The sequence below is a fragment of the Staurois parvus genome, unplaced genomic scaffold (genome assembly GCF_062004578.1).
Source record: "Staurois parvus isolate SC_StPar_1 unplaced genomic scaffold, SC_StPar_1.0 ptg002881l, whole genome shotgun sequence".
Taxonomy (NCBI): domain Eukaryota; kingdom Metazoa; phylum Chordata; class Amphibia; order Anura; family Ranidae; genus Staurois; species Staurois parvus.
Genome location: NW_028320677.1, coordinates 49,281 through 75,594, shown reverse-complemented (window position 1 = coordinate 75,594; position 26,314 = coordinate 49,281). Strand labels below are relative to the sequence as shown.

Below are 26,314 nucleotides of genomic sequence, written 5' to 3'. Positions count from 1 at the left end.
CTAGTTCCTGATCACAGCTTGTCTCTGCTGAGTCCCAGATTGACCTTGGCTAGTTCCTGACCATGGCTTGTCTCTGCTGATTCCCAGATTGACCTGGGCTAGTTCCTGACCATGGCTTGTCTCTGCTGATTCCCAGATTGACCTGGGCTAGTTCCTGACCATGGCTTGTCTCTGCTGATTCCCAGATTGACCTTGGCTGGTTCTTGACCACAGCTTGTCTCTGCTGATTCCCAGATTGACCTTGGCTGGTTCTTGACCACAGCTTGTCTCTGCTGAGTCCCAGACTGACCTGGGCTAGTTCCTGACCATGGCTGGTCTCTGCTGAGTCCCAGACTGACCTGGGCTAGTTCCTGACCATGGCTGGTCTCTGCTGCTTCCCAGTTTTATCTTGGCTAGATCCTGACTATGACTGGTCTCTGCTGATTCCTGGTTTGACCTCCTGTTCTGACTATGACTGCTACCTTACCTGCTGTCTGTCCCCTCAGCTACTGACTACCACCTGTTCAGACCTGTTCAGACCTGTTTTGGGGTCACATGGCAAAGTAATGCTGGTTGTTACAGAGTGGGCACCCGCCAGTGTCCTTAACAACCAGTGAATAGCTTATTGTTAAGGAGCCGGCACGTGTCGGCTTCCTTAATAATCAGCGGATATATACACAATGCCCCCCTGCACTCCCCCCCCCAAATACACATGAGGTTCACCATTGTGCCTTGTGCACCAGTTAGTCCAGCAGGCCCCCCTCTCCTCCCCTTGCATTCTGGGAGCTGATGCCACTGGCTTTCCTACTGTGTCTCCTCCCTCTCCCGTGGTAGCATTGCTCCTGCAGAAGAGGTGCAGGAACATGCTGGCCCCTATGGAGGTAGGGGGAGGCATTATTGCTGGTTGCTAAGGATGCCGATGGGTTCTGACTCCATAACAACCACCCGCCAGCGTCCTTAACAACCAATGACTAGCCGGCACGCCGCGCCGTCCTCAACAACCAGCTATTCACTGCTATGCGCTGTAAAGCAATGCATTTCACATGTTCTGTGCGTTTTTTAAAAAGCATTTGGTGCATCTTAGAAGTTCTGCCATGTGAAAGCAGCCTAAATCCGCACTTTAACAAAGGAATATAAAAAGCAGAACAAATCAAAATCCTGTACAGCTCATTACAATGAAACAAATAAAAAAAACGAGAAGTGTTACATTTATAACTTTCCATGAAAAGGGACAGAAACAATGGAGTCCTGTCCGTGATACTTTCGGGGCTTTTGGGGAATGTTCCTTCTTCAAGTCTGAGCAGTACTCCATTGTTCCTGTCGCAAATGCACTAATACGGCTCCAATCACCCCAAGCGCATGAAAAGGGAGGAATCCCCTTCCTACATCGAATCAAGTCTCCACTTCCAAGAAAGCTTTCCTTCCCGAAGGATGGCTCGGGGGGCTCGTTGATGACACCTTACAAAGGCCAAGCTGAACATAACACACGTGTGCCGAAAATATTGCCGCCGAAAATATTGCCTTGGTGTCCGGAAAACTGGCAATACACATCGGCCTTATAATTCACATCTTGGCCACAGCAGCCAATCAGATCACAGCTGGCATCTCTTTGATGAGATGAAGTCTGCGATTCTACATGATCTTCATCAATCCTTCTCACAGGTCCCCTATACATTCCATCACCATTCCTAATAACGAGAACTACTGAAGCCCTGAAGAAGGGCGAGCCTTTCCCCTGAAACACGTCGGCCATTAAATGTTTCAAAAAGATCTTTAAGTGAAATGACCTTTTTGTACCAGGCGCTCCTCAGTACAGGTCCAAGGATGCAGGGAACGGGTCCTAGGGACGGATTCTGTAGGACTCTATTCAGGTTAAAGTGGACCTTCATTCTCTCTGGTGAGCCTACTTTGCCCTTCCTGTACTCCCATGCAGGGGCGGACTGACCATTTGGAAACTCAGGCACAGCCCAAGGGCCCGGGGTCAGTAGGGGGCCCCATGAGATGCCCCTGGTACCTTTTTCATAGGCTTTTTTGAGTTTGGGCAAGGACACAGGAGCCCCATGATCCCCTATTGCCCGGGGGGCCCCATGAGTTGTCAGTCCGCCCCTGGTCCGGGGTGTACCCTCTGCATTGACTGCACCCTGCCTTTCTCACACTCTGTACCCCCTGCTCCCCATGTGACTTACACTCTATATCCCCCCCACTAATCCTCAATGTGCACCCCCCCCCAACACATAGCGCCCCCCACTGGTCATATCTGAGCTGTTCCCATTTTCAGAGTTTCTGAAGAAAGCCTCACCTTGAGGGACTGCGCCCACCAGAGTTCTTCTAAAGTGCCCTGTGCTGCAACCACCACTCGCAACTCCAAACTTCGGCTCCATCTGGACACCCCCCCCACCCCCCTAAGATGCTGGGGATGCTGGGAGTTGTAGTTAGAGAAGGATGAGGAGCAGAAAGAGGGGGAACCAGGGATGGAGGACTCTGAGCAGCTCACAGGCTGTCTATCTAATACAATCCCATCGGCTGGTGAACATACAGGGGTTGGTTTACTAAAGGCAAATAGACCGTGCACTTTGCAGTTGCTTCAGGGCTTAGTAAATAGGGGGAAGCTCTGCTGACTTCCATCCTCCAATCATGTGCAAGCAAAAATGCTGTTGTCTTTTTTTTGCTAATTTTTCTTGCATGTGATTGGATGAGCTCCACCTCATTTACTACGGTCTGGAGAAACTGCACTTTCAAAGTGCACAGTCTATTCGCCTTCAGTAAATCAACCCCCACGGTATACAGGTCATATCTATATACTTCTATATACACAATACTTATACATCTACATGATGTTTCCTTTGCATTCATCTTTCAATGATTTCTGAAGAAACAGACATGATCTGACAGCGATGACATCATCGAATGCTCTGACGAACAATTATCTGAGTTCTGTACCCAATGCAAGCAGTGGGCTGGCTCTTGGGAGGAGTTATGCAAATATCAAACCTGCTTAGGTAACACCCACAAGTGATGCTAAACCTACAGGATTGCATGAACCGAAATCCAATGAATGAAGGGGGTGGGGTCAGGGACAGAGGGGCTGGAGGGGGAAAGAGCTAGATGATGCTGGATGTTCTACAGCCAGGAAATGAGGAGGAGCTCTACCTGACTTGCTACAGCTTCTAATGCACCTTGTGAGAAGCTTCCAGTGTGCGGTGAAATGAGAGGAAGACATTTCAGTCCAGAAGAGGAGCCGCTACACCTGTGCAAGACTGAAGGGGAGGAGCTGGTACACCTGTGCAAGACTGAAGGGGAGGAGCTGGTACACCTGTGCAAGACTGAAGGGGAGGAGCTGGTACACCTGTGCAAGACTGAAGGGGAGGAGCCGTACACCTGTGCAAGACTGGAGGGGAGGAGCAGGTACACCTGTGCAAGACTGGAGGGGAGGAGCCGGTACACCTGTGCAAGACTGAAGGGGAGGGGCCAGTAAACCTATGCAAGACTGAAGGGGAGGAGCTGGTACACCTATGCAAGACTGAAGGGGAGGAGCCGATACTACTGTGCAAGACTGAAGGGGAGGAGCCGGTACACCTGTGCAAGACTGGAGGGGAGGAGCAGGTATACCTGTGCAAGACTGGAGGGGAGGAGCAGGTATACCTGTGCAAGACTGAAGGGGAGGAGCCGGTACACCTGTGCAAGACTGAAGGGGAGGGGCCAGTAAACCTATGCAAGACTGAAGGGGAGGAGCTGGTACACCTATGCAAGACTGAAGGGGAGGAGCCGATACACCTGTGCAAGACTGAAGGGGAGGAGCCGATACACCTGTGCAAGACTGAAGGGGAGGAGCCGATACACCTGTGCAAGACTGAAGGGGAGGAGCTGGTACACCTGTGCAAGACTGAAGGGGAGGAGCCGGTACACCTGTGCAAGACTGAAGGGGAGGAGCCGGTACACCTATGCAAGACTGAAGGGGAGGAGCTGGCACACCTGGGCAAGACTGAAGGGGAGGAGCCGGTACACCTATGCAAGACTGAAGGGGAGGAGCTGTGTACGTGATCCACACGCGACAATCCTGCAATATCCGAAATGCATTTCGGATATTGCAGGATTGTCACGTGTGGATCACGTACACAGCACGATATTTGCATGAAGAGTGAAGTGGGAGGACCGCTTTAAGCATCGTTTTTTTTTTAAATCTTGGAACTTATTTTTTTCACAGTTGATGTGCACTATTGTGTTTTTTTCACTTTATTGAATTAGGGCTGCACATTTCCCCCTGTGCACTGAATATTCCCTGTGAGAGGGAATTCACGCATGACACTATTGATTGATTTCATTTTGTATTCCTTCCCCGATGTGTATACTAAGGGGACGCTTCTTTATGTATTTACTTTATGTATTTTAATCACTTATTCATTTGTTCTAGTTTGATAGCGCTACACTGTTTATTTTTATTGATTTATTTACTTATTGGGTATAAGGTTAGTGTCAGCAGCTTTTGGGGGCAGGACTCCATTTAAGTGCAGGAGGCTTCTTCTATCTTATTTGTATACCTTCAATTTGCTGCTTTCATCAGAACCTCCCAACATAGAATACTCCGGATTCTTCTCATTTTATGTAGTTAAAGGGAGAAAAAATGAGACGTTACAAATCCGTATGTCAGATTCCCTCCAATGAGGAGTGAAGGTTACAAACCGGCTGAGAACACGCCTAGCGAACTCACCGCCACTGATCGATAGAGGAGACCCGGAGACCTGACCTCACTGGGTGTCACTGGGTGTCACCTCTGCAGGAAGTGCTATCAAAGTGTCAACTAAATTTCAAAATGACAGAACTACCAACTGAATTGTTTCGGCAGATCGCTTCTCGGCCTTTTGGCTAAGATCAAGTGTAGTATCTGTTCTTATCAGTGTCCAGTGGGGGTGCTCCCGGCCATTCTAGCTTTGCGGGGATGGCTGTTGTATAGTACCCTCACTGGAATGATGGGGGTCCGGAAGGCTAGTACCGGAGGGACAGAAACCGGGGAGCGCCACGAGTTAAGCTGGGGCCCCGGGAGTAATTCCTCTGAGAAGACTGGAAAGACCCAGTACCTCCTGATTTGAACGGATCTACCTTGGTCTGGCCAGGGGCTGGGGACGCAAAAAGTCCGCAAACTCAGTGCCCCCTGGGGAAGACGCTCTCAGGGGTGTCACTAGTAACACTTGGGTGTGGGACCCCACGGTGTGAAGATGACACATGGCCACTGTTTTTCACCTCTTTTTGCACAGCGCCCTAAGGACCAGGCCTTTTGGCTAAGTCCAGGGCAATTTTTGCTACGGGCCTCAGGGCCCGGTCTGTGCACTATTCGGCACGGAACCACTTTTTTATTTTTTTCTTTACTTTATCTTTTATCTTATTTATTATGCACTTCCCACGTTTTGTCACTTTTTACTTTACTTATGTGTGTGTTTTTCACGGATGGAGGGTGTGGGTCCTCGGGCCTTACCTGAAGTCTAGGGGGAGGATGTGTGGCCCTACGGTTCCTTCCTCCCCTGATCCCTAGGGGGTTTTCTCTTCGGGAGAACCCCCTGGCCTAGTACTGGATGTCCGGCTTCGGCTGGGCATAAGGAACGGTGGTCCACCAGGCCTTTTGGCCAGGAGGACCAAATGGGAACCTTGTCCCTGTCAGGAGCTTCGTGCCCCGGGGGATCAGGCGAACGGTCCAACCCTTTCGGGGGTAGGACAAACACACCCCTAAGTGCACTTTTTCGTGTGGTGTTCGCACTTGCACATTTTTTGTGATCACTTACGGGTTTTTCGTTGTAGTTTGCACGTTTGCGGACTTAAAAAAAAAAAAAAGAGTAAATTCTGTGTTTAACGTGCGGCGTCTCCCCAACCCAAGATCCTTCTTTATCTAAGAGGGATTTTTGAGGTGCATGCAGCCTATGCTCACTAAGATCAGACTTACAGTATATGAGGGGGTAACAAAAAGTTTTGAGACTAGTTCTGTAAAACACCAACAGATGGCAGCACAAGGCTGCACGCACAGTCACAGGGAGCACCGACCTTCATAAGTCAGTGTACCAAAAGACATCGTCCTGTGTCGGGAGCTGTGCCACTGGTGCTATTCTGACCACGTCTGCCATTTCATCGCACTGCTCACCAAACACTAGTCCCAGGTGGGGGGAGATCATACAATGTACGATGTGGACCGACTGACACACCGACTTCTCCGTTCACAATTTCCGATCCAGTGTACTGACTTATTCCCAGCTGCCATCTCCCATTAATAAACAGACTCCCTGGATCTGCAATCAGCGTCTGTCTGAACGTCTCCATTCTATTCCTCCACTCTGAACACAACGTTTTCTTTTTGCAAACAAGTTCAATAAAACCCGGCCAGGAAATGTCGAGTGTTTCTTTGGCTTGTTGAAGCAGAACTAAACCCTCACAAAAGAAACAAAAGCAGACCTTGTCCTGCGGAGCTCGGGAAGTAAAGCGAGATTGCCTCACTTGTCTCCATGGCCTTGCACAGGTTTTCTCTCCATGTGCACATCCTATAGGCCAGGGGTAGTATGCACCTTTGGCACACACAGCTGCTGTGGAACTACAAGTCCCATGAGGCAATGCAGGATACTACCAGCCACAGGCATGACTCCCAGACGCAGAGGAGTGATGGGATTTGTAGTTTCAGCACAGCTGGAGTCCTGAGGTTGCTGGCCCCTGCTGAAGACTCATTCATTGAACTTCCGGTGGAAGTGTGCACGCTCCTGCAGCAGGGGAACCTCACACACCGCGGTGACTATGACGCAACGGGCCAGCGCAGTGTGCATTCAAAACTGCTGCATATAATCCAGCCTAGCAGTGCTCAGGAAAGGGTGACAACGCTTTCTCATTTTAGCCTTGGCGGTGTCACCCTTTCATGAGCACTGCTGAGTTGGACTACATGCAGCTGTTTTGAACAGTGCTCAGGAAAGGGTGACAACGCTTTCTCATTTTAGCCTCGGCGTTGTCACCCTTTCCTGAGCACTGCTAGGCTGGATTACATGCAGCTGTTTTGAACGCACACTGCGCTGGCCCTTTGCGTCATAGTCACCTCGGTGTGTGAGGTTCCCCTGCTGCAGGAGGTGACAACGCTTTCTCATTTTAGACTTGGCGGTGTCACCCTTTCATGAGCACTGCTGGGTTGGACAACATGCAGCTGCTCTGAGCAGTGCTCAGGAAAGGGTGACAAGAGAGTAAATAACATGGGTACACCTTCCTGATTTCATTGAAAACGGAACAAATTAAACTTTTTGACTTTACGGAAACATTTCCAACCACTTATTTAGTTACAGCGTTCGGGGTTTGGATCAGGGCCGGACTGAAAATGCATGGGGCCCCCAGGCAATAGGGGATCATGGGGCCCCTGTGTCCTTGCCCACACTCAAAGCACACCCAAAAAAGCCTATAAAAGTTACCAGGGGCATTTCATGGGGCCCCCTACTGACCCTGGGCCCTCGGGCAGTGCCTGAGTGCTGGAATGGTCAGTCCGCCCCTGGTTTGGATACACTTTAACAATATATCACCTTTGCAGGGAACGTGGGGGTCACACATATCGATACCACGGGGGGTCGGTTTATGTAAGCCATGCACAACGACTGTTCACAGAGGACATACAAATGTGGGTACAATGACTGCACCGCCCCAGAGGAACTCAGCAGAGGACTGGATCAGCAGTGAGCAGCTTCTACCTCCTGGCCTTGTGGCTGGTGGACGTTGTGTGTGTGTGTCCATCAGGGGCGGACTGACCATTTGGGAACTCAGGCACTGACCGAGGGCCCGAGGTCAGTAGGGGGCCCCATGAGTTGTCAGTCCCCCCCTGGTGTCCATCCATGTCTACCTAAACCTCCAAAGAGTGTGATAGACACTTTGCCAAGGAAAAGAAGTCCTCTGACTACCCTGCACACCCCACATCCGAAATGACACAAAAAGCAGATACAAGATATCTACAATGCACCCAACACCATCCAGATATGAGCTCTCCGATGAAGGTGAAGTCATGATCACCCCTTTCAGCAAAGATCACATGACCAAATGCCTAGGCCGTGTGACTGTTCGTTGTGGGACCCAGCGGTTTCTGCACTTACAGATTCAATTCCCACGGACACTTGTTTGGGATTACAGGGCACACAGGGTAGCAAGAGTACTAAAATCTACTACACCGAGACTCCGGGACCAAGGGCGAGCTCAGGTTTGGACCGAAGGAATCTGTCGCTCCTCCCCTCTGCCTCCAATCAACTGTGGTTGGGGCAGTCGCCACCATGCAGATACACAAAGTAACAGGCATCCTTGTGACATCATTGATCTAATATGGCCACGTGGCCACTGATGCTGACCTACTATGACCATGTGGCCACTGATGCTGACCTACTATGACCATGGGGCCAATGATAGTGACCTAATATAGCCAAGTGGCCAATGACATTGATCTACTGTATGATGGATATGTGGCCAATGATATTGACCTAATATAGCCATGCGGACAATGATAGTGACCTAATATGGCCAAGTGGCCAATGACATTGATCTATTGTACAATAGATATGTGGCCAATGACATTGACCTAATATGGCCATGTGGCTAAGGACATTGACCTAATATGGCCATGTGGCCAATGACCTTATTCTACTGTACGATGGATATGTGGCCAATGACATTGACCAAATATAGCCATATGGCTGCTGACATTGACTTAATATAGCCATGTGGCTAAGGACATTGACCTAATACGGCCATGTGGCCAATGACCTTATTCTACTGTACGATAGATATGTGGCCAATGACATTGACCATATATAGCCATATGGCTGCTGACATTGACTTAATATAGCCATGTGGCCAAAGAAATTCACCTTTTATAGCCATGTGGCCAATGACATTGACCTTTTATAGCCATGTGGCCAATGACATTGACCTTTTATAGCCATGTGGCCAATGACATTGATCTACTGTGCGATGGATATGTGGTCAATGACATTGATCTACTGTGCGATGGATATGTGGTCAATGACATTGATCTACTGTGCGATGGATATGTGGTCAATGACATTGATCTACTGTGCGATGGATATGTGGTCAATGACATTGATCTACTGTACGATGGATATGTGGCCAATGACATTGACCTAATATAGCCATGTGGGCAAAGACATTGACGTAACATGGCCATGTGGCCAGTGACATTGATCTACTGTACGATGGATATGTGGTCAATGACATTGATCTACTGTACGATGGATATGTGGCCAATGACATTGATCTACTGTACGATGGATATGTGGCCAATGACATTGATCTACTGTAGGATGGATATGTGGCCAATGACATTGATCTACTGTAGGATGGATATGTGGCCAGTGACATTGATCTACTGTACGATGGATATGTGGCCAATGACATTGATCTACTGTAGGATGGATATGTGGCCAATGACATTGATCTACTGTAGGATGGATATGTGGCCAGTGACATTGATCTACTGTACGATGGATATGTGGCCAATGACATTGATCTACTGTACGATGGATATGTGGCCAATGACATTGATCTACTGTAGGATGGATCTGTGGCCAGTGACATTGATCTACTCTACGATGGATATGTGGCCAATGACATTGATCTACTGTAGGATGGATCTGTGGCCAGTGACATTGATCTACTGTACGATGGATATGTGGCCAATGACATTGATCTACTGTACGATGGATATGTGGCCAATGAGATTGATCTACTGTACGATGGATATGTGGCCAATGACATTGATCTACTGTACGATGGATATGTGGCCAGTGACATTGATCTACTGTAGGATGGATATGTGGCCAATGACATTGATCTACTGTAGGATGGATCTGTGGCCAGTGACATTGATCTACTGTAGGATGGATCTGTGGCCAGTGACATTGATCTACTGTACGATGGATATGTGGCCAATGACATTGACCTAATATGGCCATGTGGCCACATTATACATCTATGTCACAGACCTTTCCACCCCTTTGTCTGCGGGGCCGGGAATGTCCTGGTTGCAGATGATTGGGCGGGGTGGGAAGGAGTGACAACTTTCTTCTGGGTTCAATCTGAGCCCAACTTCGGAGGCAGCCCGAGCTGATCCTTAATGGTGGCCAGTGGCCACGTAGCGGCACATCGGGGATGATTTAGTAACGGTGTTAGTAAATCGCACGACTGATCACTTCAATCATCCAGCCCAGCGGAAGGACAATTCCTGATTATTTCTTTCAGCTGATGATGATCGGCTATTCCGAGGGAGCAGGAATTTGCCTTTAACCTGATTGGATGATTGAAGTGAATAGTCACGCGATTTATTGAGTGAAGATTTTCGACTCCTTTAGTAAATCAGTCGTCTGTGTGAGGCAAGGAATGGATATGTTCAGATTCTATGAAGACTTCCTCCAGCCGTCCTGTTATCTTCACAGTACAGAAGTCGTTCAGCTGACGTCCAGATCTTACGGAGACGATAGTATGTATGGCCGACCCTGATAAAAGGAATCCCCCGTTCTCATTGGATGGCCGGACCTTGTGTGTGTTACAGCCTCTACCCCTCACATGGCCCATTCATACTTCTCATTACACTCACACTAAATGTTCTTTCTTGTTTTAAAGCTGAACTCCGGGACAGAAACTTTCATTTGAATATATATTCCTCGATAGCCACTTTGTGAGCACTAAATGCCTCTGCAAACCCAGATATTACCTTCTAAAAGTAGCAGTGACTGGGCTGTACATAGCCTGTGCACAGAGCAGAGCTGTGGGAGGGCCCAGCAGACTCCACCCCTTACAGAAAATACAGGGAGGGGCGGAGACAAGACCAGTCACCCTGCGCATGGAGAGAGTAGAACTGTGGGCGGGGCCCAGAAGGCTCCACCCACTGCAGAGAACTACAGGAGGGGGCGATCAGACCAGTCCCCCTGCACAAGGAGAAAAAGAGGGCAGAGCAGTGGGAGGGGTCTAGCACGCTCCACCCACTACAGAAAACTACAGGAGGGGGCGGAGACCAGACCAGTCCCCCTGCACACGGAGAGGGAGAGGGCAGAGCTGTGGGAGGGGTCTGGCAGGCTCCACCCACTACAGAAAACTACAGGAGGGGGTGGAGACCAGACCAGTCCCCCTGCACAAGGAGAGAGACCAGAGCTGTGGGAGGGGCCTGGCAGGATCCACCCAATACAGAAAACTACAGGAGGGGGCGGAGACAAGACCAGTCACCCTGCGCATGGAGAGAGTAGAACTGTGGGCGGGGCCCAGAAGGCTCCACCCACTGCAGAGAACTACAGGAGGGGGCGATCAGACCAGTCCCCCTGCACAAGGAGAAAAAGAGGGCAGAGCAGTGGGAGGGGTCTAGCACGCTCCACCCACTACAGAAAACTACAGGAGGGGATGGAGACAAGACCAGTCACCCTGCACAAGGAGAAAGGGCAGAGCTGTGGGAGGGGCCCATCAGGCTCCACCCACTACAAAAAACTACATGAGGGGATGGAGACAAGACCAGTCACCCTGCACAAAGAGAAAGGGCAGAGCTGTGGGAGGGGCCCATCAGGCTCCACCCACTACAGAAAACTACAGGAGGGGGCGGAGACCAGACCAGTCCCCCTGCACACGGAGAGGGAGAGGGCAGAGCTGTGGGAGGGGTCTGGCAGGCTCCACCCACTACAGAAAACTACAGGAGGGGGCGGAGACCAGACCAGTCCCCCTGCACAAGGAGAGAGACCAGAGCTGTGGGAGGGGCCTGACAGGCTCCACCCACTACAGGAGGGGGCAGAGACAAGACCAGTCCCCCTGCACATGGAGAGGGAGAGGGCAGAGCTGTGGGAGGGGTCTGGCAGGCTCCACCCACTACAGAAAACTACAGGAGGGGGCGGAGACCAGACCAGTCCCCCTGCACACGGAGAGGGCAGAGCTGGGAACACAGTAGAATGTTTCCTATTATACATAAAATCGGACGCGGTATTTCTCGTGTCGCAGCACGGCGCATCACATGGCACTGCCTTACTGCATGACACAGTGCGCTGCGATACGGGTGCTATGGGGAGTCACTTCCAACGCAGCTCCCTGGTGTGAATGAGCCCCCAAGCCTAGATCTTTGTATAAACCACCGATCCCCTGAAAAGTGATCCACATGCAGAGCGCTGTTCATAGCTGTTTGTCAGGCGGTGAGTCCGCGCTGAGCATAATATGTTGGATAATCTTTGCCGCGGGCGCAAAGCGGAGCATCATGGCGGCGGCATGTGAACACTCCTGCCCGCTACCATCGTGGCTCAAGTGTGGGCAGTCGATGGGTGATAAAAACGTGGCTCAGCCACGTGTTTTTTTTTTTACACTCTCCCCAATCGCAAGTCTAAATGAACCCTTATTGTCATCAAATGAGCCCCCTACTTCCCCTCCCCCACCACGAACGTCATTTCTTACATCCCAGAATGGTGAACAGAGCCAAGGTGGGTTAAAAATAAATAAGCGCCCGCCCCCATCGCTCCGCAGCCGGCGTCCGGCGTTTGCCTGCGAGACAGAGAAAGACGCTGCGATAGGAAAAGGCGGCGGACGCACGTCAACAGACAGCTGTGGGTTTACCTTGCCTGTTAACGGCTGACCTAGCTTATTAATTAAATCCCGTTTTCCTTTTTTTTTTTTTTGCGGCTAATCAGAGGAGTCAGTGGATCGTTCAGAGTCAACATGACGAACGCAGCTGCCCGTCCAGAAACGGACGAATATATTTAGAATGCACAGGGCAGGGGGGGGGGGGGTGGGGGGGCGGCGCACAGACGGCGCAGGCGATGGGATAACCAAGCTGTTTGGAGAATTTGTTTTTAGTTCATCTCTCCGCGCCGCCTGCAATCAGCAATCAGTAAATTCCATTCCTCGCCAGGCAAAAGCTGGAGAGTCGTCAGCTGACTGGTGCCAGTGGTTTTTAGTCACGTGACCAAAAAACTGCCCGTCTTGTTTCGCTTTGATCGGCGGAACGATTTCAGTATCACTCGCTGCCATCTTTTGGTGTTCACCTACCTACAGAGCTGTGCAAAAGTTTTAGGCAGGTGTGAAGAACCTGAAATCGAAGGGTTCATCGGTCATTTGTCATCAATGAACAAAATGGAAAGTAAATGAAGAGAAATCCAATCAATATTTGGGGTGACCCCCCCATATCATGTGAGCAGTATTGGGGTGAACCCCCATATCATGTGAGCAGTATTGGAGAGACCCCCCATATCATGTGAGCAGTATTGGGGTGAACCCCCATATCATGTGAGCAGTATTGGAGAGACCCCCCATATCATGTGAGCAGTATTGGGGTGAACCCCCCCATATTATGTGAGCAGTATTGGGGAGACCCCCCATATCATGTGAGCAGTATTGGGGTGAACCCCCCATATCATGTGAGAAGTATTGGGGTGAACCCCCGCATATCATGTGAGCAGTACTGGGGAGACCCCCATATCATGTGAGCAGTTTGGGGAGACCCCCCATATCATGTGAGCAGTATTGGGGTGACCCCCCCCCCCCGCCTTCTAGGTAGACTTGCACCCAGTGAAGGATCTCGGCAGGTAGGTTGTTCGATGTACATCTCGTAGGACTAAGCCCAGATCTTCTGTGTCTTCATCTCATCCCAGACAGACTACATGATGGGGAGATCGGGGCTCTGTGGGGGCCAAACCATCACTTCCAGGGCCCCTTGTTCTTCTGTACCCTGAAGATAGTTCTTAATGGCTTTGAATGGATGTTTGCGGTGGTCGTCCTGCTGCAGAAATATTGTGGGGCCAATCACACGCCTCCTGGAGGCAGTGGTCGGTTAACTCAGAGGACCATAGACGCAGTGGGCGAGTAATGTTGAGGACCGTAGATGCAGTGGTCGGTTAACTCACAGGACCGTAGATACAGTGGTTGGGTAACGTTGAGGACCATAGATGCAGTGGCTGGGTAATGTTGAGCACCATAGATGCAGTGGCTGGGTAACGTTGAGGACCATAGATGCAGTGGCTGGGTAATGTTGAGGACCATAGACGCAGTGGCTGGGTAACGTTGAGGACCATAGATGCAGTGGCTGGGTAATGTTGAGGACCGTAGACGCAGTGGCTGGGTAATGTTGAGGACCGTAGACGCAGTGGCTGGGTAACGTTGAGGACCATAGATGCAGTGGCTGGGTAACGTTGAGGACCGTAGACGCAGTGATTGGGTAATGTTGAGGACCGTAGATGCAGTGGTTGGGTAATGTTGAGGACCGTAGATGCAGTGGCTGGGTAACGTTGAGGACCGTAGATGCAGTGGCTGGGTAACGTTGAGGACCATAGATGCAGTGGTTAAGTAATGTTGAGGACCGTAGACGCAGTGGTTGGGTAACGTTGAGGACCGTAGACGCAGTGGCTGGGTAACGTTGAGGACCATAGATGCAGTGGCTGGGTAACGTTGAGCACCGTAGACGCAGTGATTGGGTAATGTTGAGGACCGTAGATGCAGTGGTTGGGTAATGTTGAGGACCGTAGATGCAGTGGTTGGGTAACGTTGAGGACCGTAGATGCAGTGGTTGGGTAATGTTGAGGACCGTAGATGCAGTAGACACATCATGCTTACTCCCCTTTGGCATCAGAAGTTGTCCAGCAGTGCCATCAGAACTGGCAGAAACCAGTGGGACCCGGGTCACCCACCTACTGTCCGGAGACATCTGACCAGAAGTGGTCTTCATGGAAGAACCTCAGATGTGGAAACTAGGCTAAGCCACTGGACTATTCATGACAACAACGGAACGGGGGGGGGGGGGGGGGGGGCGGAAACATGGCAGCAGGTGGTCTGGACTGAAGAGTCAAAATGTGAAATATTTGGCTGTAGCGGGAGGCAGTTTGTTGGGGGAAGGGCCGTTCAATAATGAGTGTCTGCAGCCAACTGTGAAGCATGGTGGAGGTTCCATGCAAGGTTGGGGCTGCGTTTCTGCCCATTGAGATTTGTCCGGGATCATTGGTGTCCTCAATGCTGAGAGATACAAGGAGATACTTCTCCATCATATCATACCATCAGGGAGGCGTGTGATAGGCCCCAAATTTATTCTGCAGCAACCCCCCCAAACATACAGCCAATGTCATTATGAACTATCTTCGGGGTACAGAAGAACAAGGAGTCCTGGAAGGGATGGTTTGGCCCCCACAGAGCCCCGATCTCCCCATCATGGAGCCTGTCTGGGATGACTTGAAGAGACAGAAGGATTGGAGGCGGCCGATGTCCACAGAAGATCTGGGCTTAGTCCTCCGAGAGAACAACCTACCTGCCGAGTTCCGGCACTGGGTGCAAGTCTACCTAGAAGAAGGCAAAGGGGGGGGGTCACCCCAATACTGCTCACATGATATGGGGGGGGGGGTCATCCCAATACTGCTCATATGATATGGGGGGGGGGGTTGCCCCAATACTGATCACATGATATGGGGGTCATCCCAATACTGCTCACATGATATGGGGGGTCGCCTCAATACTGCTCACATAATATAGGGGGTCACCCCGATACTGCTTACATGATATGGGGGGGTCACCCCGATACTGCTCACATGATATGGGGGGGTCACCCCGATACTGCTCACATAATATGGGGGGGTCACCCCGATACTGCTCACATAATATGGGGGGGTCACCCCAATACTGCTCACATAATATGGGGGGGTCACCCCGATACTGCTTACATGATATGGGGGGGCGCCTCAATACTGCGCACATAATATTGGGGGGGTCACCCTGATACTGCTCACATGATATAGGGGGTCATCCCAATGCTGCTCACATGATATGGGGGGGTCGCCTCAATACTGCTCACATAATATGGGGGGGTCACCCCAATACTGCTCACATAATATGAAGGGTCACCCCGATACTGCTCACATGATATGGGGGGTCGCCTCAATACTGCTCACATAATATGGGGGGGTCACCCCAATACTGCTCACATAATATGGAGGGTCACCCCGATACTGCTCACATGATATGGGGGGGTTGCCTCAATACTGCTCACATAATATGGGGGGGGTCACCCCAATACTGCTCACATAATATGGAGGGTCACCCCGATACTGCTCACATGATATGGGGGGGTTGCCTCAATACTGCTCACATAATATGGGGGGGGTCACCCCAATACTGCTCACATAATATGGAGGGTCACCCCGATACTACTCACATGATATGGGGGGTCGCCTCAATACTGCTCACATAATATGGGGGGGGTCACCCCAATACTGCTCACATAATATGGAGGGTCACCCCGATACTGCTCACATGATATGGGGAGGTTGCCTCAATACTGCTCACATAATATGGGGGGGGGTCACCCCAATACTGCTCACATAATATGGGGGTCATCCCAATACTGCTCACATGATATGGGGGGTCGCCTCAATACTGCTCACATAATATGGGGGGGGTCACCCCAATACTGCTCACATAATATGGGGGTCATCCCAATACTGCTCACATGATATGGGGGTCATCCCAATACTGCTCACATAATATGGGGGGGTCCCCCCAATACTGCTCACATGATATGGGGGGGTCATCCTAATACTGCTCACATGTTTTGGGGGGGGGGTCACCCTAATACTGCTCACATGATATGGGGGGTCCGCCCAATCATTGTGCAATCTGAAATCAGTCTGTCAGGGGCAGTGAGTAGAAATAAGAAGCAGATACTAATGAAGAGATACACAGAAATGATTGGATGAGATATGATTGGATGCGAAATGATTGGATGAGAAATGATTGGATGAGAAATGATTGGATGAGAAATGATTGGATGAGAAATGATTGGATGACATATGATTGGATGGGAAATGATTGGATGACGTATGATTGGATGGGAAATGATTGGACGATAAATGATTGGACGACTCCTCTACCTGAACAGAGCGAGGATCCGTCCGCCAGCCGCCTCTCATCTGAATGAAGATTCTCCAGGAAACTAGAAAAGGAAAAGAGATCGTCATGAACGATGAGAGCGATCTGACCGACCCGCCAGGACGAGAACACCCGGAAGGGCTCAGTCGCTGTTCAGCATGCATCCCCCATACATCACTAGCAATGACGGAGGCGGAGCCGGGGGGGACGATTTATGGAAGGCGATTGGCTGTTTCACTTTGCAGGGAATTTTCCAATAGCTTAGTGAATAAGGCGGAGCTCCACCAACGTTCCTCGTCCAATCAGGTGCAAGCAATTGTTTTTGGGTTTTTTTTCCCTCGATTGTCATTAAGGATCCATCGCCACATTCACTGAGCCACGGGAACGTCTCTTACAATGTGAGCAGCCAATTCCCCCACCGACTCGTATACTGCAGTACTCTCCCAACTGAGGCCCTTTGCTGATCTTTATCCAACCCTTGGGGCCCCATTCCTCCCACTGACACCAATGATGGGGCCCCATTCCTCTCACTGACACCTCTAATACCAACAATCGGGCACTGACACTAACAATGGGGCACTATTCCTCCCACTGACACCAATGATGGGGCACTATTCCTCCCACTGACACCAATGATGGGGCACTATTCCTCCCACTGACACCAATGATGGGGCACTATTCCTCCCACTGACACCAATGATGGGGCACTATTCCTCCCACTGACACCAATGATGGGGCACTATTCCTCCCACTGACACCAATGATGGGGCACTATTCCTCCCACTGACACCAACAATGGGGCACTATTCCTCCCAATGACACCAATGATGGGGAACTATTCCTCCCACTGACACCAATGATGGGGCACTATTCCTCCCACTGACACCAATGATGGGGCACTATTCCTCCCACTGACACCAATGATGGGGCACTATTCCCCCCACTGACACCAATGATGGGGCACTATTCCGCCCACTGACACCAATGATGGGGCACTATTCCTCCCACTGACACCAATGATGGGGTACTATTCCCCCCACTGACACCAATGATGGGGCACTATTCCTCCCACTGACACCAATGATGGGACACTATTCCCCCCACTGACACCAATGATGGGGCGCTATTCCATCTCCTACTAACCACCAAGCCCATGGTTATATCTGCTATCACTGGACACAGTGCCCCCCTTAAATCTGGAGGCCCCTAAAATTACCCTTTGTTTAGAAAGCTTGGGGCCCCGGGTATACTGTATATCAGATGTTCTTGCAGCAACAACACTCTCAGTGTGGGAAATGTATGAAAGGCAAACTGTCTGAGCTTCCTCCTAGCCACCAACCAACTTCCCCTTTTCATGTTGCTAAGGAAGGTTAGAAAAGAAAAGGAAAAAGTCGGTTGATTGCCCTGAAAAGTGGGGGGGGGGGGGTTTGGATTGGGGGGAGGGGGGGAGGGGTTGAACTGGGGGAGCTGTATACAGGAGGTACAGCATCACACAGGACCAATAAATACATTTCCCGCACTTCCCTCGTCCACTGAAATACAGAATACCAGAAGCAGCTGATGAACCAACGCGCCGCACTGACACCAATCGCGGGAAATTGTTATAAAATCATAAACAATGACATCATTATTACGTCAAGTCAATTATAAATTAATTATTGTATCAAATACATTATTAGAAATATGACACAAAATGTAGAAGTATTTGTCCAGCGATATAAACTACATAAATAATAACATAACAACCGCACAATACAGAACTAGGAAAGCGCAATCAAGTATCTAAAAAAAAAAATAAAAAAATTGGAAAAATGTGTGGAAAGTGAGACCAAAACATCAGTGCTGCGAAGGTATTTGACGTCGTGGCCTCACTTTCCACACTTTGGTTGTATTATTATTATTATTTTTTATTACTATCTTTATTATTATTATTATTATGAATTTTATTATTATTATTCTACAGCATTTAGATTTTTATTGGTATTATTATTATTATTATTACTACTAATATTAGTATTATTACTATTGTTTTTATTGTTATTATTATTATTACTATTACAAATATTAGTATTATTTTAAAGCATTTAAATTATTGGTATTGATATTATTACTAATATTAGTATTATTATTATTACAACTGTTATTATTATTATTATTTTACGGCATTTTGATTATTATTGGTATTAATATTATTATTTTTATTACTATTAGTATTAATATTACTATTATTACAAATATTATTATTTTACAGCATTTAGATTTTTATTGGTATTATTATTACTATTATTATTACAAATACAAATATTATTATTATTATTATTAATTTTCAGCATTTAGATTATTATTGGTATTAATATTAGTATTATTACTATTATTACAAATATTATTATTATTATTATTTTACAGCATTTAGATTTTTATTGGTATTATTATTACTATTATTATTACAAATACAAATATTATTATTATTATTATTATTATATTAATAATTTTCAGCATTTAGATTATTATTGGTATTAATATTAGTATTATTATTACTATTATTACAAATATTATTATTATTATTATTTTACAGCATTTAGATTTTTATTGGTATTATTATTATTATTATTATTACAAATACAAATATTATTATTATTATTATTTTACAGCATTTAGATTATAATTGTTATTAATATTATTATTATTACTAATATTAGTATTAATATTACTATTATTACTAATATTATTATTATTATTTTTTTACAGCATTTAGATTTTTATTGGTATTATTATTACTATTATTATTACAAATACAAATATTATTATTATTATTATTATTATTAATAATAATTTTCAGCATTTAGATTATTATTGGTATTAATATTAGTATTATTAATACTATTATTACAAATATTATTATTATTATTTTACAGCATTTAGATTTTTATTGGTATTATTATTATTATTACAAATACAAATATTATTATTATTATTATTTTACAGCATTTAGATTATTATTGGTATTAATATTATTATTATTAATAATATTAGTATTAATATTACTATTATTACAAATATTATTATTATTATTATTATTTTACAGCATTTAGATTTTTATTGGTATTATTATTACTATTATTATTATTATTACAAATACAAATATTATTATTATTATTATTATTATTAATAATAATTTTCAGCATTTAGATTATTATTGGTATTAATATTAGTATTATTACTATTATTACAAATATTATTATTATTATTTTACAGCATTTAGATTTTTATTGGTATTATTATTACTATTATTATTACAAATACAAATATTATTATTATTATTTTACAGCATTTATATTATTATTGGTATTAATATTACTATTATTATTATTACAAATACAAATATTATTATTATTATTATTTTACAGCATTTAGATTATTATTGGTATTAATATTATTATTATTACTAATATTAGTATTAATATTACTATTATTACAAATATTATTATTATTATTTTACAGCATTTAGATTTTTATTGGTATTATTATTACTATTATTATTACAAATACAAATATTATTATTATTATTATTTTACAGCATTTAGATTATTATTGGTATTAATATTATTATTATTACTAATATTAGTATTAATATTACTATTATTACAAATATTATTATTATTATTATTTTACAGCATTTAGATTTTTATTGGTATTATTATTACTATTATTATTATTACAAATACAAATATTATTATTATTATTTTAATAATTTTCAGCATTTAGATTATTATTGGTATTAATATTAGTATTATTATTACTATTATTACAAATATTATTATTATTATTATTTTACAGCATTTAGATTTTTATTGGTATTATTATTATTATTATTACAAATACAAATATTATTATTATTTTACAGCATTTAGATTATTATTGGTATTAATATTACTATTATTATTATTACAAATATTATTATTATTATTATTTTACAGCATTTAGATTATTATTGGTATTAATATTATTATTATTACTAATATTAGTATTAATATTACTATTATTACAAATATTATTATTATTATTTTACAGCATTTAGATTTTTATTGGTATTATTATTACTATTATTATTATTACAAATACAAATATTATTATTATTATTATTATTATTATTAATTTTCAGCATTTAGATTATTATTGGTATTAATATTAGTATTATTACTATTATTACAAATATTATTATTATTATTATTTTACAGCATTTAGATTTTTATTGGTATTATTATTACTATTATTATTACAAATACAAATATTATTATTATTATTATTTTACAGCATTTAGATTTTTATTGGTATTATTATTATTATTATTATTATTATTACAAATACAAATATTATTATTATTATTATTTTACAGCATTTCGATTATTATTGTTATTAATATTATTATTATTACTAATATTAGTATTAATATTATTATTATTACAAATATTATTATTATTATTATTTTACAGCATTTAGATTTTTATTGGTATTATTATTAGTATTATTATTATTACTATTATTACAAATATTATTATTATTATTATTTTACAGCATTTAGATTTTTATTGGTATTATTATTATTATTACAAATACAAATATTATTATTATTATTATTATTATTATTATTATTTTACAGCATTTAGATTTTTATTGGTATTATTATTACTATTATTATTATTATTACAAATACAAATATTATTATTATTATTATTATTATTAATAATTTTCAGCATTTAGATTATTATTGCTATTAATATTAGTATTATTATTACTATTATTACAAATATTATTATTATTATTATTTCCTGTTTCTAGTTGTTATTCTGCTGTTGTTTCCGCATCTTCTGTAGACAGAAATGTATTTAGATTTGTTCGCAGCGCACATCAGTCAGTTTATTGCCACGAGAGACCAAACGGCGTTCCGTATTTAACATCTCTCTGCCTGCCACACGGGACACGGAAAACGGGACACGGAACACTTGGCACGCAAATTAGCGACAAATTAGTCCTCTCCTTTAATGTGACCCCGGCGCTCGGGCGATGGACACGCCCCTCTGCGACAGATTTTCACTCAAAGTTTGGAAAGTCGCTTTTATTTTTTGTTGTCGCTGCGCTGATCAGAGGAAGGACACGACGCTGAAATCCTGCGACTTCCAGTGAAGACGGCGATTTCAAAGTCAGATGTCATTCCGACTTCAGGTGCGACTTGCAAGACATCTGCGACTTACCTCCACAAGGATGTCTGCCTGAAGCTGCGCACGCACTACCTTAGAAACCAAGTCGGAATCGCTCCAACATGACCGCTTTAGGCTCCATTCACACTCATGCGACTTCAAAACCGTGCGATTTTCTTTGCGACTTTACAGTGCGACTCGATGCAACTTTGATGTGACTTTGGCTTTGACTGAGGATAATTGTTTCTGCTGCACAAAGTCGCACACAAGTCGCATGTACAACATTCAGGTGCGACTTTCATGGGACTTTGGAGGGTTTACATTGAAGTCTATGGCCCTCAAGTCGCATGAAAGTCGGACCAAAGTAGTGCAGGAACCAGGAGCGGACTGACCATTTGGAAACTCAGGCACTGCCCGAGGGCCCGGGGTCAGTAGGGGGCCCCATGAGATGCCCCTGGTACCTTTTTCACAGGCTTTTTTGAGTTTGGGCAAGGACAAAGGGGCCCCATGATCCCCTATTGCCCGGGGGCCCCATGAGTTGTCAGTCCGCCCCTGACAGGAATTAATTTTAAGTCGCACAGATATGAATGATACCCATTGGGAAATAAGGGGGGTGACTTGTCATGTTACTTTGGAGCCCAAAGCCACGTGACAAGTCGCATAAGGCTCCATTCACACTTGTGCAACTTCAAAATCGTACGATTTTTCATTGCAACTTTACAGTGCGACTTTGATGTGACTTTGGGTGAGTGCGACTTTGGATGAGTGCGACTTTGGGGCGACTTTGGATGAGTGCAACTTTGAGGCGACTTTGGATGAGTGCAACTTTGGGGCGACTTTGGATGAGTGCAACTTTGGGGCGACTTTGGATGAGTGCAACTTTGGGGCGACTTTGGATGAGTGTGACTTTGGGGTGACTTTGGCTTTGACAGAGGATAACTGTCTCTGCTGGACAAAGTCGCACACAAGTCACATGTACAACATTCAGGTGCGAATTTCATGCGACTTTGGAGGGTTTACATTGAAGTCTATGGCCCTCAAGTCGCATGAAATCAGACCAGAGTAGTGCAGGAACTACTCTGAAGTCGTTGTGACTTGAAGTCGCACAGATATGAATGGTACCCATTGGGAAACATGGGGGGGGGCAGCGGCTTGTCATGTGACTTTGGACCCCAAAGTCACATGATGACAAGTCGCATGAGTGTGAATGGAGCCTTAATTGCGGATGCGACTTGCCGAGCGATTTGAAACTCACACCGCATGCCAATTGGCACCTGATATGACCGCGCGCTAAATCTGTCTCCTAATATAAATATATTATTAGAATTCCGGGAATGTTATATAAAGAGATACAAATACTAAAAGAAATCCGTCAGATTATTATTGTAACAAATAAATGGAAAAACAACAACATTATCAATAAACAAACAAACAAACATTCGCTACATTCCTGACATTATAATGAGGAAATGGAAGAATAGAAATGTTACAAATAAATACAATCCATGATCTGAATGTTACAAATAGATGTATAAAGGACTCTCATAGGCGACTTCCACACTGAGCTGCAGCAAAAACGCATGTGCTTTTTTGCCACGTTTTTACCACATTTTTTTTACAGAGCATGTGACTCAAAAACCGCACCAGAACGCAATATGGGTGCATTTTTGATGCGTCTTTGCTGTGTTTTTCATTGATTTCAATGAGGAGGTGAGTTTATGGTGCAGTTTTTTACAGCACCAAACCTGCTTTAAAAATCTGCACTGATCCCCTCTACGGACAGCACTGATCCCCTCTACGGACAGCACTGATCCCCTCTACGGACAGCACTGATCCCCTCCACGGACAGCACTGATCCCCTCTACGGACAGCACTGATCCCCTCTACGGACAGCACTGATCCCCTCCACGGACAGCACTGATCCCCTCTACGGACAGCGCTGATCCCCTCCACGGACAGCGCTGATCCCCTCTACGGACAGCGCTGATCCCCTCTACGGACAGCGCTGATCCCCTCTACGGACAGCGCTGATCCCCTCCACGGACAGCGCTGATCCCCTCCACGGACAGCGCTGATCCCCTCCACGGACAGCGCTGATCCCCTCCACGGACAGCGCTGATCCCCTCCACGGACAGCGCTGATCCCCTCCACGGACAGCGCTGATCCCCTCCACGGACAGCGCTGATCCCCTCTACGGACAGCGCTGATCCCCTCTACGGACAGCGCTGATCCCCTCTACGGACAGCACTTATATCTCTATGGACAGCACTGATCCCCTCTACAGACAGCACTGATCCCCTCCACGGACAGCGCTGATCCCCTCTACGGACAGCGCTGATCCCCTCTACGGACAGCGCTGATCCCCTCTACGGACAGCGCTGATCCCCTCCACGGACAGCGCTGATCCCCTCCACGGACAGCGCTGATCCCCTCTACGGACAGCACTTATATCTCTATGGACAGCACTGATCCCCTCTACAGACAGCACTGATCCCCTCCACGGACAGCGCTGATCCCCTCTACGGACAGCGCTGATCCCCTCTACGGACAGCGCTGATCCCCTCTACGGACAGCACTGATATATCTCTATGGACAGCACTAATCCACTCTACAGACAGCACTGATATCTCTACGGACAGCACTGATATCTCTACAGACAGCACTGATATCTCTACAGACAGCACTGATATCTCTACAGACAGCACTGATCCCCTCTACGGACAGCACTGATCCCCTCTACGGACAGCACTGATCCCCTCTACGGACACCAATGATCCCCTCCACAGACAGCGCTTATATCTCTATGGACAGCACTGATCCCCTCTACAGACAGCACTGATCCCCTCTACGGACAGCACTGATATCTCCACGGACAGCGCTGATCCCCTCCACGGACAGCGCTGATCCCCTCCACGGACAGCGCTGATCCCCTCCACGGACAGCGCTGATCCCCTCCACGGACAGCGCTGATCCCCTCCACGGACAGCGCTGATCCCCTCCACGGACAGCGCTGATCCCCTCTACGGACAGCGCTGATCCCCTCTACGGACAGCGCTGATCCCCTCTACGGACAGCGCTGATCCCCTCCACGGACAGCACTTATATCTCTATGGACAGCACTGATCCCCTCTACAGACAGCACTGATCCCCTCCACGGACAGCACTGATATCTCTATGGACAGCACTAATCCACTCTACAGACAGCACTAATCCCCTACACAGACAGCACTGATATCTCCACAGACAGCACTGATATCTCCACAGACAGCACTGATATCTCCACAGACAGCACTGATATCTCCACAGACAGCACTGATATCTCCACAGACAGCACTGATATCTCCACAGACAGCACTGATATCTCCACAGACAGCACTGATATCTCTACGGACAGCACTGATCCCCTCTACGGACAGCACTGATCCCCTCTACGGACAGCACTGATCCCCTCTACGGACAGCACTGATCCCCTCTACAGACAGCACTGATCCCCTCTACAGACAGCACTGATCCCCTCCACGGACAGCACTGATATCTCTATGGACAGCACTAATCCACTCTACAGACAGCACTAATCCCCTACACAGACAGCACTGATATCTCCACAGACAGCACTGATATCTCCACAGACAGCACTGATATCTCCACAGACAGCACTGATATCTCCACAGACAGCACTGATATCTCCACAGACAGCACTGATATCTCTACGGACAGCACTGATCCCCTCTACGGACAGCACTGATCCCCTCTACGGACAGCACTGATCCCCTCTACGGACAGCACTGATCCCCTCTACGGACAGCACTGATCCCCTCTACGGACAGCACTGATCCCCTCTACGGACAGCACTGATCCCCTCTACGGACAGCACTGATCCCCTCTACGGACAGCACTGATCCCCTCCACGGACAGCACTGATATCTCTATGGACAGCACTAATCCACTCTACAGACAGCACTAATCCCCTACACAGACAGCACTGATATCTCCACAGACAGCACTGATATCTCCACAGACAGCACTGATATCTCCACGGACAGCACTGATATCTCTACGGACAGCACTGATATCTCTACGGACAGCACTGATCCCCTCTACGGACAGCACTGATCCCCTCTACGGACAGCACTGATCCCCTCTACGGACAGCACTGATCCCCTCTACGGACAGCACTGATCCCCTCTACGGACAGCACTGATCCCCTCTACGGACAGCACTGATCCCCTCCACGGACAGCACTGATATCTCTACGGACA

General features: G+C 46.1%; 1 long non-coding RNA gene and 1 pseudogene across 1 annotated transcript in view; one reads left to right on the top strand and one right to left on the bottom strand.

Moving 5' to 3' along the window:
* Positions 1 to 26,314, bottom strand: part of LOC149428977 (uncharacterized) — a 65,101-nt gene that overhangs the window by 32,898 nt on the left and 5,889 nt on the right. Inside the window, exon 2 of the long non-coding RNA XR_016310651.1 lies at positions 16,860 to 16,921. This is a non-coding gene — a long non-coding RNA (uncharacterized LOC149428977). The remainder of the gene's footprint in view (positions 1 to 16,859; positions 16,922 to 26,314) is intronic.
* On the top strand, positions 4,823 to 4,938 carry LOC149428978 (U2 spliceosomal RNA; annotated as a pseudogene).